Genomic DNA, 7350 nt, shown 5'->3' with positions numbered 1-7350 from the left:
CTCCAGTCAAATTGGTGAGTGATATTAAGATATATTCTCCTTCTGTTATGTATATGTGTGTATATATATATATATATATATATATATATAATCCTTTATTAATTTAATATACAGTCCACACAAATTTATATATTTACCAGAATTCCTTGTGATGTATCTTTCATTTGTAATTAATAGGTCTAGAGCAACTTGTGGATATGACAGTTGTAGGTATCGAAGGGGGACATTTTTGCGACCTAGGTGTCCCAAATTCCTACTTGTCTATGTAACTGATAAATAATAATTATCTTTATCATTTACTGTTATATACATAATGAGTTAGTCAGATAAATGTAATTTTCCACACTTGGGATGTATGCCGCTTAGTCAGATAAATGTAATTTTCCACACTTGGGATGTATGCCGCTACTTCTCAGACTGTACCGGTGATGCTCAAGTTCATCATGTTCCCCTAGGAAGTCTTGATCTTACACGCACAGTGTACTGTTTTAAATAAAGGCTTGTATACTTCATTTACAACTTTTTTCCAGAAATGTCAGTATTAAATCGTTAAATATAGTTTACTGCATTCAGTAAATTGTGGAATCATAGGAGAATTACCAACAGACAGACCCCTGGTTGCCTTCAAGAGGAAACTTAATTAATGAGTTCCTCGAGTCCGTTCCCGATCAGCCAAGTTGTGGTGCAAACTCGGGACTGCCTGCGGGTAGGACCAATAGTCTGGTTGATCAGGTCGTCCACTGGGAGGCCTGGTCTGAGACCGGGCCGCGGGGGCATAGATCCCAAAAATCATTTCCAGGTAGACCCCCAGGAATGTAAGTGATGAATTTAACGATTCAGAAGTGAAGATGTGAATGATATTGCCTCGTAGAAAGTGGCCGGGGTGATAATCAGGAAGTGTAGCACAACTAACACAAATAAGGGTGAAAGTTGTATCCATCAAAACAGTGGTATTTAATTTAAGGTAATTACGCCCTGGGGTAATTTTTTTTTTTGGGGGGGGGGGGGAAGGGTTAGCTAACTAAGGGTACATTATTATTTTATAAGTTTTCCCAAGAAGTTGGTTAAATTATTAAAATGAGTTTTTATGATGGTGGTGGTAATAGAAATGGTAGTGGTGAGAGGGATATATAACTGAAACTGAAATCTCGTATCTACAAATCTGTTGGATGACTTGTTTTAAAAAGTTCAGAAATCATTGTCGTTGGTGTTGAGTGAATGCAGTTTTTGGATCGGTTTGTTTATATCTAAATTATTAAATATCCATTGACTTTATTTTACAACTCTCTTGTGTAATGAATTAGTTTATTTTAATAGTTTTTCGTCAGCTCAGGAGCCTAATTTTCAAATTGTTCCCCCAGTTGTGATCAAGTAACATAGATATATTGAAGTGCAATGAACGGTTTAGGATTATTGTTCTACTCTTGTTCACCTCTAGGGATTCTTGTGTAAAAAAAATCTGTATATGCCAAAAGTTGACCTTCACAACATGTTGGGAAGTGGTCTTCTGCAGCCTCCACCCCCATTCTACTAGTGAATATACAGTAGCGTTACGAGGCTGTCCTACTACTGTTTGGGGGGTTGTAAGTTCTAAAGCTCTTTCTTTGGACTTTGTTGTCTCGTGTAATAATTTAATAAATTCTTCCTCGCAGCACTTCAGGTCATCAAACAAAACGTGTCCCACAATCAAATTGAATCTTTAAAATTCACAGCTAACCCACAAATTGGAGATGAAACCAGATAACGTTTCGGTCTGTCCTGGATCTTTATTAAATCCTCGACGAATAGGAACTTGTTATACAGGCAACCTCACTTTATTGGTTAGGTTTCAGTGGTTCCAGTCACGGCGTTTTGACTTATTTGTGGAACAGTTTCCTCTAAAATACTCCACTCCAAGGTATTCCCAACAGTAACATTTTAGATATACACTTCAATAATAGTAACTTTATACGTTAACTGTCACTCATTACTTATAAAACAGAGCGAGTCATGAATAAGTAGTTAAACATACAACGGGTTATTTTAGCAACACGTAAGATTCCCTACTTAGTCTCCTCAGAATGTTATTGGCCAGGTGAAAGGCAGTGTGGGTGTGACGTCACGCCCACACTGCCAGGCACTGAGGAAGATGTTACTTCAACATGAGGGATAAATTAGATTTCGATGAATTAAATAATTTCTGCACGTGTGAAGAGTTCATTAAACGTTTAGGGTGAATGATTGCTAAGATGTTGTGTGGTGATTCTTCGCTGAAAAAGAAAGTTGGTAGTGTGGGAGGCATGAGGTAAGGACTTGTGCGATTTCCAGGACGGTGTAGAAAGCAAATATACACTTTAAAAGTGGTTATAAATAGCAGGAAAACTTGTAAGGAAGTGCGGCCCAAAGTACAGCTTGTGAATTTCCGGAGGGGTTTTGTTGGTAACTTAGTCATTGTTGTGCCTTTGGTCTTCCTCAAGGGAGGAGACGTCCACGTTCCTGGCTGGCTGCTGCTGCTCTTCCCCCTTTCTCACAATAAAAATCTGGTGGTCAATATCACACCCAAAATATCACGTGCGGTACACATAAAATGTATGACCTGAGTGGCATATGCAAGACTAGCAAACCTCACAACGGCATTCAGGAATTTTATCAAAAATTTATACACAAGATACTTTAGATCCATCGGCGATCACGTGACACCACTGTAGAGCTTTCACTTAATGGAGTATCTCCACAAACTCATAAAAGGTCGAAAGGCTTTCACTCACACTTGGCGATATCTTCATTGCCCTACTGAAATCTTACAGCTCAAGCTGACAGGTATAATTACCTCGTGTATAAAACCATCCTGTGTGAAGGAATGAGACCAAAATATCCAGAGTAGCTTTTGTTTACACATTGTTGTTCATCGAATAGCCACACAGCACTTGAAAATAAATAGTTTTAGAAATATAATTTAGTATGGAGGCGCGCGCACGTGTGTGTGTATGTGTGTGTAGGGAGGGGGAGAGGGATTGCGTGACTTACTAGCGTGTACGGTATGTTGCGTCATTACTCAAGGAGAGGGAAATGTATAGAATTAGAAGGTGATGAGGTCCAGTGGTGCTCCAGTAACTCTCACACCATAACCTTTCTCTTAACCTATTATAGTTGTTTTTACACTCGGTGTACCTGTGACGCTATACTGTTAACTATGATTAAAAACTGTCGTGTACTTCACAGGCAGATGAAAGTTATAAGTATACCAAACTGTCCTTAGTAATGGTAGGGACTCACTACGCCCGATCTAGTGCCATCAAGGACCTACCTTCATGCTGCAGTAGGGCTCTTCATTCAAGAGACCTTTGTATTAAACTTGATTACCTCCCATTTCCTAGGCCCTGTATGACTCCTACGAGTTTCGCGCTTCCTATGAATACAAGAATAATTGAGGCAACCTGTCATGAAATGCACTGTTCGTTTTCTAACGCGTTTTAGTAAGTTTGTTTCTGAACGTTCTAGAACAACAGTAAAAATAAATACTAGTTAGGTTATCTTGACTTAAATTGTCATTATTTTTTAAAATTTGCATGTAATTAAATTCCAGCAACTAAATTACATAAATTGAAAGATTGTATTTGGTTTAATTTATTGGAAAACAAAACGCTGGTTGTTGTGAGGACGTAATATCCCACTGTAGTTAGCTGTTGGTGGATGTCAACACAGTACATTTGCCTCTGTCTATTCTTGAGTTGCATAAGTACAGTTAGGTAGCGTATGTGTCTTGAACTTTGTGAACGGAAGATAGAACATCTATCACTCTTGCAGAGATAAGTTATATTTAGGTAAGGCTTGAATAGTTATTTTGTTTAGTTACTGTAGTTGTTTATCATAATTTAGTACAATTCCTGTGCTCAGCTAGCGTGTTCCATATGAGAGCTTTATTGAGACTGAGATGATAGTGTGAGCCTTCATTCAGGTTTCCTACCCTTCACCCCTCCCCTTCAGTCACCCCTCCCCTTCAGTCACCCCTCCTCCTCCAGTCACCCCTCCTCCTCCAGTCATTCCTCCTGCCTCAAGTCATCCCTCCCGCTCTACCCTCCATTTCTCCCTAAGTCTCTTTCGCCTTCCCAAGTCTAGCTAGTAATACTATGGATGTTAAGCCTCAGTACGGTACCTGCAACACAGTTTCACAACTAGACCATAAATTTAAAATTAAGCTTGCTTCAGCCTCCACTATAGTGTTCGTGATATATTGGTCACGGATGGACAGAAGTCGATCAAACTTTTTTTTATTTTGTTTACCCTAGGTTAACACTGTCGATTTGTTCGTGGAATGGAAGCACGATAGGCTTTTTAAGATTCCAACAAAAAAGTGGTGAGTAGGTTGGTGCCGAGGCTTGCGTGTTGGTGACAAAACTTGCACCTCTGAACTTAGTCTTTAACCTTTTGAACTTGAATATCACAGCTTTACATTGTTCTCGACAGAAAGCTACAAACACGTTACCAACTAACATGGTGGTCAAAACAGATTCCGGTGAGAGATTCTTGGTCCAAGGAATTGGGCCTGCCCTCCTAGGATCGAGCTGTAATGCCTGCAGTTCCACCAGGCGCTGCATGATTCCACAGGTTATAGCGCTACCCCACGAATAAAATGGGAGGTAACTTTCCTTCAAGTATGCAACACCCAGAAGGCAGCGCACGTACAAACTACAAGTCATTCATGCCACTAACACCTGCTCAAAGGATTCCCTTTCACAAATATCTTTACACTATATTTGACCCATCTGAATTGTAGACTGTAACTTTCACTGTTGCTTCAGCTGACGACCATAGTTTGTCACTTGTCTGTCTTCTCCACGTTCCTGTAATTGTTTTTGTTTACACTTACAGTAATGCTAATGGTGTAGCGCTCATTTGTTGCCATGCATATTGTCTACATTTACAGTGGCTCATTGTCTTGGTTGGGAGCCACTCCCGCCGTGTACAACTCCATTAATAAACAACTTTTCTTTTGTGCCATTTTACAATTTAAATAGAGAGTAGTTTGTTTCTCATGCTACTTCATAAATCTGCGAGTTTCATGTCTTTCATGCTGATTTTCTAGCCAAGGAAGATCTAGTGTCTTCAGGGTTCTTGGGATTCTCAGTATACGCGAGTACAGTTACGATGTATTGCCTGCCTCGCCAGATGAGTAGGTATGACATTGAAGTTTATGTAAAAATTGTACGAGTATATATATATATATATATATATATATATATATATATATATATATATATATATATATATATGTCGTGCCGAATAGGTAAAACTTGAGATTTTGGCTTAAATAGCATTGCTCTTTTTGTCGAATAAGGCAAGCGAAAATTTGTATATGTAATAATTTCTCAAGTCATTCTAAACCTAACGGAAAAAATATATTTCGTTGTATTTGTTTATTAAATTATTGTAACTTTCTTGTACGTTTAAAGATATATTTTTCCATTTGTTAATGTAAAAATTAATTTTGCACAAAAAGAACCTTAGAAAAATTACCTAACCTCATTATAACAAGCGCAATTTAATTTGGCCTAATCCAACTAAATATATTTTAGATAAGTTTACAATAATTTAATAAACAAACACGATGAAATATATTTTTTCGTTAGGTTCAGAATGATTTTTGCGAAATTCTTGCATATATAAATTTTCGCTTGCCTTATTAGGCAAGAAGAGCGTTGCTATTTACGCCAAAATAGCAAGTTCTACCTATTCGGCACGACATGTATATAAATTAGGATGTGAAGTGGAAGTGGGGTAAATTAGGTTGTAGTGGAGCTAGGTAGTTGTGAGTTTGGCTGTACCACGTGTTACGTGATGGAAAAAAAAGTTTGTTAGGTAGCTACATAGATACGTCTTATGGTATTATATGCAGTGGCTGGTGCACGAACTGAACACGGCGTGTGGGCGTTCAGTAGCTGCAGTGAGTAAGCAAGCATTCATGAGTTGTCACCTCTGGTGAGTTAATATGTCTACACTAATATTTACTGGCCGCCAGCACATTAGTAAATCTCTGGACAAACGTGGTGGGCCTTTTATTGTCGTGTTTGTCCAGTTCCCCCCTCCCCCTCGCCAGGTAAAATTATCATTATTCAAACAATTAGCCCGTCAGTGGAGGGAGAGGCTTGTTTACCCGTGATGCTGGTTAAGTCAAGCTCATCCATGCTGCTCACGCCGCTACCACCAGGGGTAGCACTTCCAATGCTGCTCTGTACCTGCAGGTACAAGGAATACCAATACTTCAAGTACAGGCTGCATGAGTACCATTTACAACACAATGAAATAATATATATATATATATATATATATATATATATATATATATATATATATATATATATATATATATATATATATATATATATATATATATATATATATATAACACGTAACATTATGACTCACGATATATATATATATATATATATATATATATATATATATATATATATATATATATATATATATATATATATATATATATATGTCGTGCCGAATAGGCAGAACTTGCGATCTTGGCTTAAATAGCAACGCTCATCTTGCCATATAGGACAAGCGAAAATTTGTGTATGCAATAATTTCGCCAAAATCATTCTGAACCTAACGAAAAAAATATATTTCACTGTGTTTGTTTAGTATTAAATTATTGTAAACAAATCTAAAATATATTTAGTTGGGTTAGGCTAAAATAAATTGTTCTTGTTATAATAAGGTTAGGTAAGTTTTCTAAGATTCTTTTGGTGCAAAATTAAAAATTTTTACATTAACATTAATGAAAAAAAATATATCTTTAAACGTATAAGAGAAAATTTTAGAAAGGACTTAATTTTAAATGAGTTCTTGCTAATTGACCAGTTTTACGTATTTGGCACGACATATATATATACATATATATATATATATATATATATATATATATATATATATATATATATATATATATATATATATATATATATATATATATATATATATGTGCCGAAATAGGTAAAACTGGTCAATTAGCAAGAACTCATTTAAAATTAAGTCCTTTCTAAAATTTTCTCTTATACGTTTAAAGATATATTTTATTTCATTTATGTTAATGTAAAAATTAATAATTTTGTACCAGAAGAACCTTAGAAAACTTACCTAACCTTATTATAACAAGCGCAATTTAATTTAGCCTAATCCAACTAAATATATTTTAGATAAGTTTACAATAATTTAATAATAAACAAACACAATGAAATATATTTTTTTTTCATTCGGTTCAGAATGATTTTTGCGAAATTATTACATACACAAATTTTCCCTTGCCTTATTCGGCAAGAAGAGCGTTGCTATTTAAGCCAAAATAGCAACTTTTGA

Source organism: Cherax quadricarinatus, chromosome 44 (assembly GCF_038502225.1).
Source record: "Cherax quadricarinatus isolate ZL_2023a chromosome 44, ASM3850222v1, whole genome shotgun sequence".
In the NCBI taxonomy this organism is placed as follows: Eukaryota; Metazoa; Arthropoda; class Malacostraca; order Decapoda; family Parastacidae; genus Cherax; species Cherax quadricarinatus.
This window is presented reverse-complemented; position numbering follows the sequence as displayed.